The 14,874-nt window shown below is 36.8% G+C and overlaps 1 protein-coding gene across 1 annotated transcript in view; it reads left to right on the top strand.

Annotated features, from left to right (window-relative positions):
• Nucleotides 1-14,319: 14,319 nt before the first annotated feature.
• slco5a1 (solute carrier organic anion transporter family member 5A1) overlaps nt 14,320-14,874 on the top strand; it is a 40,488-nt gene continuing 39,933 nt past the window's right edge. The window contains exon 1 of the mRNA XM_028434260.1: nt 14,320-14,417. The gene's annotated coding sequence lies outside the window, so the exon portion shown is untranslated. The remainder of the gene's footprint in view (nt 14,418-14,874) is intronic.

Here is a 14,874-nt window from a genome sequence, read left to right as displayed (position 1 = left end):
CCCTCGACAACATCATCCTCCAAAACCTGTCCGTGTTGGACCCAGAGTCACGGCATCAATTTTCTCCAAACTCAGGTGCACCGTGCATCCCCATTGATTGATGGTGGTAGTTGTTTAAGAGGATAACAGAAAGCAATTATATCCCCAGCTCACTTATGCTAAATTTGCTCATTTTCATTTGCAGTTATAGAGTTAGGGAAAAGTCTGCCGCAGCTGCGGTTGGACCTGGATAACCTGAGGGAAGAAGTAGTGGAATACCAGGTGCTTGGCAGGAAAGATCTTCCTCAGGAAGCAAGGATCGACAGGTTTTGGGCCATGCTAGGGAGAGATGGAAGATTCCAGACTCTGGTACATTTGATGAAGGCACTTTTGTGCGTGCCCCACAGCAATGCGTCATCATAGAGGGTGTTCAGCATGGTTAGAAAGATAGTGACAGAGAATAGAACAAGGATGGACAATTCAACCCTTAACGCACTCCTTTCCTGCAAATTAAATTTTGAAGGTCCTGCCCATACCTACGCTCCTTCAAGAGCTGTGTTACTGGCTGCAAATGTGTTTTTCAAATAAAAGAACACTGTGAAATTGAATTATTTCATTTTCTCTTTCAAAAGCAAACTACCCCCCCCCTGCTCTTTTGAAAATCTCCCTAATTTTGAGGTCTCAAGGTTGGCAAGTGTGCCTTGGAAACAGAAGCAGCAAAGCATCCCACTACCTCAGCTGCCTTGCATTCTTCCCTTTGGCATCTTTGGACGTCATTTGTTCCCTATAGGAGACGCACGTGCGCTGAAAACTTTAGAAACTCACAGGGCTCCATCACACAGTGTTTAGTGTCCGACCCAGCTCTCCTCTAATCTACCAGCAGCAGATCAATGCCTCTGAAATGGAGCTGACCTGCAATAACATTAATGGTGCTCATCCTTAAGGGCTCTTCCCAGAAGACCTTGCTACTCACCCATGTTCCAAACACAGAGGTCAATACGGGGCATCGTACACCAAGTGTCTAGATTCAGGCTTACATTGCATTATAAAGTTGTCTTCATTATAAAATGAGACTGAAGCAGATATAGTTTTCCGACTTTACAGTGTGCAGGAAAATATTGTATGATGTGCGTTTTCCCTGTGACACAACCATCTGTTTTCTTGACATGAGAAATGAATCTGCGTTCTCCTGTACATGTTCAGACTCAGTAACTGGACCATTGACCACACTACATCAATACTGGAAGGAATGACTCCTCTGAACTGAAAAAAATAAATCACAATCTTAGAAAGTGATTAAAGGGAAGCATCGTGGCACACTCGAGGATGAGGACGGACGCATGGGAAGAGCATTAGCCGTAATTCCCCAATGTAATGGTTTTCATTGGAGGTGTCACCCAGAAACAATATCCCTTCAGCACTTTGTCACCCACTCACATGCTCACTGCTTCCATTGGAGGTCAAATTAGTTTCAATGATAAGCCTCTGGTTTCCAAAGCCCCAAGTGGAGCTGAAATTCCTCTGGGGAGTAAGTGTTAGATGTGAGCCTTTTCTTAACTTTCCTAAAGACATTGTGAGAAGGTTTCTGAAAAGAGGGAATTTTGTGCAGGTGATGACAAGCTTTGAATTTTACAAAGAGATCTTGGTTTTCAACATCACAAAAAATATTTAAGGGAAATAAGATTTCTAGATAGATAGATAGTCTTTGTTTTAGTTACTCTAATCAAAGCACCAACTGCCGTCCTTGAGAGGATTCTTCTACCACCACCGAAATGTCTCAAACTAATACTGACTGACAATAATTATAAAACGTGTATACTGGTATGTATTCATTTTTCGTGTGTATTTCTGCTGGTTTTGTTGAAAAAAAACCTTTTTTAAGGCTGTGTTGGAAATGGCCCATAAACTTAATAAGGATATACTGTCTACGATCTACTTTAATCAAGATTATGATGACATACTGAAGTATACTTCCAAGTTTCCCAAGATGCATTTCAAACCTAGAAGAACCTGACGCACACTGAGTCTAAATATCTCCGTTGATTTGCCACCTATGAACGTTTTGAAAGCATTTTAAGCGAGAAAGTGAATATCAACATGTGGTCATTTGATCAATAAAACTTGTGTACATACATTTAATTCTGACATTTCGCAGATCACACATTGTCCGCCATTATGATACTGACAAAACGTCACTTAGCTTCAAAACAAGAGCCCTATTTACCAAAGTGTTAAAAACTAATGGAAGACAAGAACAGATGCTTTTGTTTTGAAAAGGGGATGTTTGATTTTTAGCTTGAAGCCGGTCCTAGGATGATTTTACATGCCACTCGCAATGCATCATGGAGCGGCTGAGTGTGACTAGCGTGTTCACCGTACATACTTAAAAAATGTCCTGATATAGTATACATCGGGGTATTTCTTGCCTCTTCAATCTTTTCATACTATCTAATAGTTGTGTGTATTGCCTGGCATCTGGCAATACGATTCATATCCCGATACATAGGTCACGATATGATAGGATACAATATATCCCGATGTTAAAGTAGAAGGTGATTATTGCGATTTTTTTTTAAATATATGACTTAAACAACTAATCTGTAAATGTGTACACCTTCATGAGACCATTATGTATGAAATATATTTTATTGGCATATTTTACACTCAAAACATTGGCTTTAACATGCCATGTGCCAACAACTTCAAATAAAAAAATAACATACAATCTGCCTGTGGCTTTTAAACCAACTTTGACTTTAGTGCAACATGAATTCAGTGCAACTTAACTGAGGTATTTATGCCTAGAGCAACAAATAAATGCAGAAAGTTACTACTTTCTTTTTAGATTTTATTGAAAAAACAAGCTGGTCAACATTTCAGTGCACTTTTTTGTGCAGTTACAATGTCTCCTGCAGTGGAAAAGATTTTCCTGGTTAAATAAAGGTAAAATTTTTTTTTAAAAAAATCGATATGATGCATTTTTAATAAATCCGAGAATCGCGTGACGTAATATCGCGATATATCGCCGAATAGATTTTTTTCAACACCCCTACTATCTAATGTGAACGCGACTTGAAATCGACTGCATTATCCATGAAAGTTGTGACCAACACTAGCCCCTCCCACAATGGCTCCACTCGGTCCTCGTTACTATGAAATTAAACCTGGTTAACCACATCATTTACATTCCTAAAACTGTAACTTTATGTCATCAAAAAGTTGTTCTCATAAGGTAAAAATCACAACTAGGAAATTTGTTTCTGACTCCATCGATAACTTTAATTTCGTAAAAGTTTTGTGCATTAAATTGTGGTTACACATCTATAAAATAAGACAGTGTTTCATTTCCAGGACCTTTGGTATAAGACTATTAATGAGTTATCTTGTTTGAAGTAGTTAAAAACTTTTAAGTGTGGTCCACTCTCCTCACAGAGTTCAGCGATTGGTTACACATGCTAATCATGTGTGTTGATTTCAGCCCAGTTTCCAGCGTGCAGGGCTGCAGTTTCCCTTGATGTCCTTGTCGCGTTCAGGCCCAGCTCCTTATTGATCCCAATGAGTAAGTTAATAAGCTTTAGAGTCATTCATCAGCAGGGTAGAGACTGGAACTGCACACGGCAGGCTTAATCAAGTCATCAGCACCCGTCAAGCATGAACACAGTAATTAAAGGAAGAGGGAACACACAGAGAGAAGCTCGGGGCTCTGTAGAGTTCACCCAGACAAGAGATAGAGAACTTCAGCGCTTCATTTAAAAAAGCACCGATTTATAGAGACAGCGGCTGAGCAATGGTACGGCAGCAGCCTTCACTCTTTCCCTTTGCCCCGTGTGTAGCTCTCACATTAATCCAGCCTTAGTTAATCAACAGCTGAAGCACAATCAGCCAAACGATCCAAACAGTAACCTGAGGACAGACCATTCATAACACCCTGAACCAGGCCGGAGAACACACACATAAACAAACCAGGGACATCACAGCCAGCTTGGTCTGCACACTGCTCTTAGAGAATCACCAATAATCACAATGACTATCATATTTGACATTTGCATGATTCGCATTTAGACGAAGTGGAGTTTCTACAGAATGAACTAAAGGTCGTAACGGTTCTTTCTTTCTCTTTGCGCTCAAAGCTGCCAGTTTTCCTGCTTTCTAAAATGCACAAAAGAAAACAATGTTGAAAACTACTGTTGTACAACACGATTTAAAATAAATTACAGTCACACAAGAGGAACAGATGTAGTTGAAAAGGTTTTAGCCAAAATAGAAGCTAATTATGATCAATAGGGACATCATCTTAGAGAAAATCAAAGATGAAAATAGTGGAGCAAAAGAATCAGAAGTCTGTTAAAACATAGATAAATATAGCAGGAAAAATGTACATGGCAATAGGTTCCAGTCCCCTTTTTTATTTAGACTGTGGAGTTTGCATGTTCTCTGTCATTTACCGACCAGTCAGAACACATTATGGTAATTGGGGTGTGTAAACTTTCTGTAGCTGTAGATGAGTGCGTTAGTTGGTTTATGTTTCGTCGAAGGTCAAACTCAACTTGCACGAACTCGGAAAGCAAACGTCTACAGCTGTAAACTGGTAAAGATACGTGTTGCATCTTTTAAGACTTCACAAATGTCATCAATTGCAATTTAAAATTCTTATAGAGTTTATGCTATTTTTTGAAAAACACGTATGAAGCATTTCTGATAGTTTTATTCCAAAATTGAAATTGAAACTCTTTCCTGATATCTTTCTTATCAGTGAACAACTTTCTCTGAGAGACTCAATCACAACATAAGGGTCTCATTGATATGTTGGCTTATCTGAAAGCCAGATCACCTAATCGATACGTACCAGCAGCCACTGAAGGTTTATTTATGATCATTAATGTTGGTTCTTCTGTTAGTTAGAAAATGAAATCTTACATTGTTTTGTTAAGTGGCCTGTGTGGGCTCTGAATGTAGTGTATTGTAGAAATGCCCGGCATCTAAAATAACAGTTGTTCACATTGTATTGACCCTCAGATAATCATTGACAGAAAATCTCTGAATGACTTCAATGGGTTTCAATTATCAGCCTGGCCTTCTGATGATTTCTTTTCTTTTCATCAATCTAGTGTTACAGCATCTTCCTCCATGCTTCAAAAGCATCTCCTTTCCCCCTCAATTAATGGCTAACTAATGAATGAAACTAATGGCTGCTTGTGTGTGTGTGTGTGTGTGTGTGTGTGTGTGTGTGCCACAAAAGCCTGATGTGTGAGAGGCATGAGGCAGCACACTCCACTGTTTGCATTTCAGCGTCGTATAAAAGTTGTTCCCATTGTGCAGCGTGTTCCCTGCCCCACGCGGGGGCTTACTGTCACTGGGCTAATTGTGCATCCGTTAAGTCCTTTTGTGGAACAGCACACTTCTGGTGTATGAGTGAAAGAGAACACAATCTCTGGGTGGGGTCTGAGATGGGAGAGTGATGTAGGAGTGGGCACGTGTGACTAACAATGGCATCCCCGGGATTATGGTCCACACAGACAGTGCTGCAGTAATTACAGTGCAAACAACAATAGCAGCTGCTATCTATCTATCTATCTATCTATCTATCTATCTATCTATCTATCTATCTATCTATCCATCCATCCATCCATCCATCCATCCATCCATCCATCCATCCATCCATCCATCCATCCTCATCCATCCATCCATCCATCATCCATCTATCTATCTAATCTATCTTATCTACCAATCTATCTATCTACCTACCTACCTACCATATCTATCTATCTATCTATCTATCTATCTATCTATCTATCCATCCATCTATCGTATCTACCATATCTATCTATCTATCTCTATCTATCTATCTATATATCTATCCATCTATCCATCTATCTATCTATATATCTCTATCTCTATCTCTCTATCTATCTATCGTATCTACCATATCTATCTCTATCTATCTATCTATCTATCTATCTATCATATCTATCTCTATATATCTATCTATCTATCTATCATATCTATATATCTATCTATCTATCTATCTATCCATCTATCTATTGACAAAAAAAATAAAGCTTTTTTTAGGGGTGTTCATTATTAGCGTTTTGCCGATATCTGATACTCTGATAATGTCCAACACTAAATTTCCGACATTAACCAATACCGATATACAGATCCCCTACCCCAACTAACTTTTAGGTCACACAATATTTATCTCCATGGAAACGACAGGTTCAGGTTACTTTTAATGCAATGCCCCACAGCATGTAATCCACAACTAAACATTATGTGTGTGAAATAAAAATACTTAATCAGCTTTTGTTAAGGAAAAAGTGCCAAATTTGTTTTTAATATGTTGTCCTAAACAACAGCACATATTGGTTTTGAAATATTAGTGGAAAAATTGACATTTTGTGGCCGTTATCGGCTGATAATATCGATAGCCCAGCTCTAGTTTTCATACTGTTTATCCATCCTGATAATCAACTGTTTTTAACACGCATGCAGATGTGTTTAAACACATGCACAACTTGAGAGCAGAAGTTGTTTTTTATGCTAAATGACAGTTTGTTCATTAATATTCAGTGCAAATAACCATTTACTGTAAACATAATACTTTCCTGTTTTAAGTGTAAAAGGTGACGTTCCTAGATTACTCATCACTTTACTGGTAAGAAAAAAAAAATGGCAAATTTGTGTTGCTGCTGCTATATTAACACTCAGGAGTAAATTGTGCAAGGTTTCATAATAAGGCAGTTTAAAATAAGGTGGGTATGTGCAAACCAACCCTGGTGCATGGCTTTAAGGTCACCAATCAATCACTAAAGAGATGGAAATGTTGCTTTTAACCTTTATTATTTTACTTTTATCTTTATTGTTTGCTGTTTTCTTTATTTAAATCATAAATTAAATGCAATAAAGTCCAATAACCCAAACATACATGTTTCTTCTTTAACACCAGGTTTAGATGTCTCCTTAAGGAAGGTGGGTGCTAATGTTTTCCTAACAAAGCACATGTATTATTAGTTAATGTCCCCATGATTTATTAGATAAGGGACCTTCAGTAAGCTTTTCTTATGCAGGGTGAGTGGAACAGAAGAGTTATCTGATTGGCTTTAGGGGATCACACTTTTTAGAGGGGCTACCTTTGCATAAGGATGGGAGCCAATCTGCTAGTATTGCTTCGCACAGTAAGGGAGCCTCCACAGGCTCAAACTGGGGTCTTTATTTCAGGCCTTTTACACCATTTTAACACAATTACAACACCCCCTTCTGCCTTGACCAGCTACCGTCCTTTTCATATGCATCGCCTGCTGTCTCTTCTGCAAAGTCTTCACTTGCAAACCTCTCCGCAGCAAAAGCGACAGAAAAGGAATGGATCATTTAAAAGGGTGACCTGGGCAGAATGTGGTAAAACCGTGACGGGTTCAAACATAGGGCCCTTGGTCATGTTTGAGTGCTGTTGTAAACCCATTAGTTAATGAAACCAACCAACACAAACAGTTGTTACGTTTCTATTGAATCTTTTAGGAGAATGAGATAAGTGCATGAACAAGTAAAGTGTTCAGGGTGAAGAGAATTCGTCAAGGATCTTCCCATCATCCCCCAACTATTCCAGTTACAGCAACACACACCTCATATTCTCCAATTATTACATTTTCCCGTATGTTCGTAGAAGGACGTGATAGTCAAGGCCATGGAGGATAGACGTAGTTTAATCTATGGGGGATGGGAACATACAGTGTATTTATGCTCTTTTGTAGCATATTCCCTGTAATAGGTTTACAGGCAGACGAAGCGAAGGAACAGACAGACCTTCATTAGTGATTCCTGTAATGTCAATAAGGTAAGAACGGTTAACAGGAAGAGTGTGGGATGGCGGAGGGCTAGACCGACCCAAGGCCATGAGAAGTGTTGAAGTATCCATGATGAAAACAACAGCTCCATCAATCATCTTTTGACAAAACAGGATCAGACTGGTCCAACATAACCAGGAAAGAGTGCTACAGTAAAATGTTGGACAGACTACGTCAGTATTAAACTCAAATTTTTAATAAAAATATCTGATTTTGAGTGAAAAAGCTCAAAAGTCAGAAAAACAGATGAAATCAATATTTTAACTCTAACTTTCACTTGGTTCGTTGACCATTAACATTTTAAATGTTCTTTATCCCTTTTTAATTTGGCTTCGTTGTTAGTGTGAAGGCTACTGTGTTTTTAGGTCTGCCAAACAGCGCCCCCTAGCGTTCAATATGGGCCAAACACCCCTAACAGGCTTGGAGTTAAGTTAGTTAGTTATTTAGTTAATCATTTATTCAGTTAGTTTTTAGTTAGTTAGTTAATTATTTATTTATTTATTTATTTAGTTAGTTAGTTAGTTAATTTTTTTTAATTTTTTTTTATTTATTTATTTAGTTAGTTAGTTAGTTAGTTAGTTCAGGGGCCAAATACAAAGTAGTTTGATCTTAAGTGGGCGATTTAAGGCGAGAAAATTAGTCATTTCAACATTCATGTCACAAAGTTTGCACTTTACATGACATATAAATGATACATAAATTATATAAGGACTGTAAGTTACAGATATCAGTCCCTGCAGGATTTTCTGTTTTACATTTCATTGATGTTGTGAGCAATTTCTATCTAATTTGGGGAAATTTAATTATTTGAACAATTTGAAAATTAAAATGACTGCAGTCATGCATTGAATTTAAATCTACAAATTATTTATTTGGTAATTTGGACAATAGTTTTTTCTGTCATTCCAACTGTCTCCTGCATGCCAAATTGGATGGTCTAAAGGGCCAGATTTGGCCCCAGGGCCTTGAGTTTGACACATGTGAGTTTGTTTTGTAGTGTAACTCAAGAATATTAAATATTAAAGGGGAACCAGGCAAAAAGACAATAATTTGACTTTGTTGATGTTAAAACAACAGGATTGTTTTAGAAGAAGTGACCAACCTGAACATTCTGCTCTTATGTTTATTCTGCTGTGCTTGTTTCTTGAGGCTGCAGCTCATAATGCTGATGAGGACAAGGCACCATCTGCTGGTCAGCACTGAGCATTCAAACATTCTGCAGGTTTGGCTTTCATTGAGTAAAGATGTGCACTAGAGGGTGGTGCTGTATCTCTCTCCCCCTGAGGAACCATGATGATCCAAACCAGCTAAACACTTCACTGGAAACTGACCAGTAACAGTCCCTATAGATCTGATTTAATGTTTCAATAATAAGCAGTTGAGCCCTTTACTATCACTATGGTGAACAGCAGTGCATTTTAAAATGTGATATACAATACTATATCATCTTATTGTGTAGCTCAAATTGCAGGCCTGGTAAATTCAGTGTAATGGAATATACAACTCATTTTGTTCTCACAGCAATAAACCACAACCCAGTCTCACTGGCTTTTATGTTCATGTCACATGATTTTATCAATTGTTTCCCACATGCCACCACGATTTCCTGTTTTTTGTACTGGCTCACTTGAATTTCCAAGTAATGTATTTCAATGGAAGTTTAGATATTAAATACTGCCCAGAGCAGTATACAAAGTTGCGAGAACAGAAATTCAAAATGCTTGATCCATTTATACAGTACACCGTCATATGTATTTGTATATACAATATATGTTTATATAGTTCCATAAATAGTTTTTTTCCTAACGTAAATTCATTTTAAAGATTAGTGTAAACAGCTAGTTTACCTGCTTTTTTGACATAGTTAAGGCCAACATTAATTTGGTTAAAAAACATGTTAATATGTATTGTATACAGTATGTATTGCTTTGAATTTTCTTTATTGTTCTTAAACCTGTACGGTATTAAGAGCAATCACATCCCAATGTTCATGGACATACTAATAGCCATACAACTTTTATGCATACAACCAACTTCTATTTAGAAGAGGGTTTTAATAAAAAATCATACTAGTTTACTTTCTTCCATTTCAATAATCCCATGGTAATTAAGGGCCTATGTAGTCTTAATGATATAATATAACCTTTGACTTTCAGATATCATTAAAAAAACACACCACACCCAGACAGGACACATTAAAAACATATTTATTATGTTTATACATATTTACAAATAGACATTAGATTTTTACTGTGCATTTATGTACAAAGATGAATTCACTAAATAAATGTCTAACAAAGTCAGAAACATTAATAACTTATACAGTTTGTCTGTGCCTTTCATACATGGTGTCCTTGCATGTGGTCGCCACCATGGGATGCTCCAATCGCTCCGAAAAAGGAGTGAAAATGTATGGCATCCCAACCGAACCAGAGAGGAGAAAGAAATGGGTAGCCAAAGTCAGCAGGAGCGATCTCAAAATAAATCAGGATTATAACTATAAAAAAATCTTTGAGCTAATCTGTTCAAACACTTAATTTGCACTTTTCACAAATAACAGATAAAACTGAGTTGTGTGTGTGAAGTAAACTCAAGTTATTCTGCAGGCACATTTTCAGGCATTAAATAATAATAAAAATAATAATAATCATAATAATAATATTAAATTCATTAATTTAATTTACTACAGCAAAATAAATCACGTTTTTCTAATTCCACATCGTTGGATGAAATGGCATTCATAAAATTGAACTTTGTGGTTAAGGCTGTGTGTTGCTAACTTTATCCAGTAACGTTAGCAGATCCTAGCCTCATCTGTTATCTTCTAATGATCCCTTAATCTACTAGTTTAGCGGAGAAAAATCCACTAACATGCCTTAATGCACACGTTAATGGGTTTAGATAATAATATCCAACATGATTATTTCAACGTCTTACCGTTCAAAAGTGCATCACAAACCTTCTACTCCGCTCTATTTTCATTGCACTGCAATAGTCAACTGCTCACTTCCAGAATGATTGTGAGGCTCCATGAACTGCCATTGCTGTAAAAACAAGTTTGGATGAACTACGGCCGGGCCCGCGGAACGTCTCCACGCCGAATAACACACACCATGTTCCTGAGAATTCAGTCAAATGACTCAGTTCCACTGTGTAAAACCAGCATTAACAGAAGAGTAGTCATTTGAGGAGAAGTCATTTGCCACGGGCACCCCTGTGGCACATACGGAGTAATGGGTCCCATTCATATATTGGTATGTGTCAATGATTCGGTACCACCAACTGTTGCAATATTTGACTCACAAATAAATGAGAAAACGAATTCAATGGCCCCTAATCGAATTGCGCAAGGCATAATCGTAATCTACGTTGATTTACCTTTGAAACGATATATCACACGACTATGTTCCTATAAATTTGGAAATGACCGGAAATGGGGGTTTGGCCACTGGGCCCCATTTGAAAAAAAGGGCTCCAAGTAGTAGTCATTTGAAAAAATTACACGTACGGGGTAATGGGCCCCATTTACATATTGGTATGCGCCAATGATTGGGTATCACCAACCGTCGTAATATTTGACTCGCAAATAAATGAGAAATCGACTTTCTTTCACATGGGCAGAAGCTAGCTAGCAGCTATGCATAGTTAGCGACTTGTCAAACGGCAGTTGAAGTAGAGTCGTTCTCACAGACAGGGGTCATGTTAACTCTCCTGTATAAAATATATAAAATATTCTTACATTTTACCACATTTATTTTTTGTTGTGATGTATTTAATAGTTGTCCAGAGGCTAGCATCTGTATGCAGTTAGCCCCCAATAAAATGGTGCCCTTTTCAAACCATTTATTTTCAATGACAGCTAGTGTAGCATAGCCTAACAAGCAATGTTAGCTAACATGCTACATGAACATCTAACTATCTCACTGCCAGTAAATAATAAAGAACCCTGGATGTAGCTCAGTGCTAATGTGTATTCATGATGGTTAGAGATATTGATTCAGCAGCTATGAGCAGACAGCCAGAGATGGAACCTTTAGATCAGAGGTGACAAAGGTTCCTGATTGAATACGAAGCCTCGCATTGATCCAGAGACACCTCAAAGATCCCCTTCCTCTTGAATATGGAACAGCAAACACAATATGCTTTCAATAAGTACTGAATGCTCATCTCATGCCACTTTGAGATGTTTGAGATCAAACAGCTTTACAAGAGTTAAGCTTTCATCATAAAAATAGATAAATATTTCAAATAAAACCATAAATGTGATGACCTGCATTGTGTAAATGAACTTTCTTGATGGTTTTGTGTTTAGTTTTCATGTTTGTTTCATTGGGATGTGTGGTGTTGGTTGTTGTTTTGTACAATTTTAAAAGTAAATGAAAAGCTGGTTGTTGGTACAAGACAAGTTCTGTGTGGACTCTTTTTTATTTGGGTCTTTGTTTTGTTTCTGTTTATTCCATTTTAGTAGTTTTCTATTTTATTTTATTTTTTTAGTTGGTCATATGAGTTTTGTCTTTGTTGGTAATGGTTTCTTGTCTCTTAATTCACTTTCTATCTTGTCAGTATTTTGTTTGTGTGAGAGTTTGGCAAATCTTTGTTTCTACTGATGAAGACTACGTTGCTTCTATCTCTGGATTGCCATTGTTGCCCACATGGTCATAAATGCGTCATGTGTAGGATTCACCAGTAATTTTTTTTGTTTAATGTGCGTGCTTTGACTTAGCTATGTTTTGGGCTTTTTTTTATTGCGTTTTTTTTTTTTTTTTTTTTTTTTTTTTAATTTTATCATTAAAAATGTATTTCAGTAGAACTCTTCTCAAGTCAACACCTCACATCCCATAGTTTGTGCATTGTTCTACATCAATCTTTGAATTTGTAATGAGGGGCTAGACACGGCCAACATTTAGAGCATATATCACAAAAAAACCAAACCTTCCAAACACAACACCTTATCAGAGGGGATGGTTTTCCTAAATTGACTAAAAAGAAAGTGGGAAAAATACATTATCCATCACTTCATCATGACCTTATTAGATATTAATGAAGAATTGTGATCAGATATTTATTTTCGTAATTGCCAGCTGTGGTGGAATGTGCCATTTTCTCTCTGACCCAGTTAGTACTGGTTACCTTATCTACCTTTGTGTGCCTCACATAAATCCATAGCTGTTTTCTATTTAGATTATTATGCAGCAATTTTTCCAAATTTTATATTGTTGTAGATTGTGAAACTTGCATGTTTTGCCTTATCATACTCTGCTTTTAATACAAATTATCTTCAGAAAATAGGTTTTTATTAAAGTAGTTAGTTGGTTTTAATATTAACTGTAATTAATCTCCTAATAGCACATTATAATCTCCTTCAATAAAAAAAATTAAATAAAATATAAAAATATAAAATAGTTACCACACTTTATGGATTCACCCTTTGGTCAGCTGTCTTTTACAGTTAATGTGGAGAATATCCTAAGACAAAAAAAAAAAACACCCACAAAACAAAATTGATGTGAAAAATGAGTTAAAATCAAATCCCTCTTCAATACACACAAAACACTCTTTCAAAAACATTAACTCAATAAAATGAAAAAAATTAAAATGCCGTTTTTATGTTAATGTAAAAGAAAATGCAGTTATTATTCCTGATTATTTACTTATTTTTAATTCAGTGGCTAAACGCGTGTTGCAACATTAGTGTGAAGGATATGCCACATAAGCCGTGAGGCATGCTGGGATATGTAGTCCAAAATTCAACGTAATTGACTCTAGACTGGACGCAGCACGTCTTAAAGATCCCTTGTGTTTGAATTTAATAAATTTAAATTATTCGTGTAGCCTATTTTCTTAAAATGTTTCTATTGGTTAGGATAAAGTCAGTAAGAATTTAAAAAAAACAAAAAACACAAGACTACAAATCCTAGAAATCCGAGCGTGGGAAAAACAAATCGCCCACTATTTTGATGCGTTCCAGTTCGCCGCAAAATTGTTGCTTTTGCTAGACTCACACCACAACCAAAACCTCTCCACAGGTTTTCGATTTTTGTTCAAATATTATCATTCAGTAAGAACAAAACAAACAAACAAAAAATCCCTATATAAAATTAGTGTTACTCATGTTTGGATAAAACGACAAGATAGTTCATCTTCCTTTAACCAGCTTGTTCAGTTGTAAACGGAAACAATTTGGGAATATTGGATTTAAAAAGCTGAATCTGTTGAGGTTCTTTCAGGAATAAAGTGGGTTTGTTATATGAAGGTTGGACTACAATCATAAATAAAGTATTGATAATTCATCACCCGTTCAAAAGCCTCCAAACATTTGCCATTTGTAATAATATAAACTGTTCTTACAAACTTACTTACTTACTGCGTACTTACTTCAAATCCAAATTTATATATTTTTTGTCTAATTAGACAAAATTAGACGCTCATTATAATTCTTCTTCTGGTGTTTCGATGCATTGAAACCGGGTGTTTCAAATTTCCGGTGGCTCCTGAAGGCGTCCTCTTACCAACAGCCATGGGCATCAATCAGAGCTCAGAGTCATTCAGTGTGTGGCTGCTCGGCAGACAACAACAGGCTACCTCCATCAGCCCTGTGTGAGTATTACATCCACTCTCCTGTTAGAAGTTACATTTATTTACATGTCGCTCTCATTTCAGTCAAAAATCCGTTTCACGTCGCTTTATTCCAGCGGTGTGTCGAGTTAGATTTGGCTTTGCTTTCTTTCCAAAGTCGCGTCTGAGGCGTTTATGGACAGCGTGGTCTTTTGTTCTCGGGGATAATATTTCTGATTTTGACAAAGAAAATGTGGGTTTTGTGCAGCCATGGGTGTCTGTGATTGATTGTGTTCGTTTGCGAGGTTTATTTTTGATTTTTAAGAAATAAATTGTTTTTCTGTTATACATATATATATATTTTTAACCATTAATTAAACCTTACACCAGCATAGCCCCAGTTGAGACCTTTGGGCTCCACCAGATTGACAGGAGTAATCTGGATTTGGTTTATTGTTTAAAGTCCTTTTGTAATGACATCTGACTATATAAATTAATA

Source organism: Gouania willdenowi, chromosome 20 (assembly GCF_900634775.1).
Source record: "Gouania willdenowi chromosome 20, fGouWil2.1, whole genome shotgun sequence".
Classification (NCBI taxonomy): Eukaryota; Metazoa; Chordata; class Actinopteri; order Blenniiformes; family Gobiesocidae; genus Gouania; species Gouania willdenowi.
Note: the sequence above shows the minus strand (reverse complement) of the source record. Positions and strands in the feature narration are given on the sequence as shown.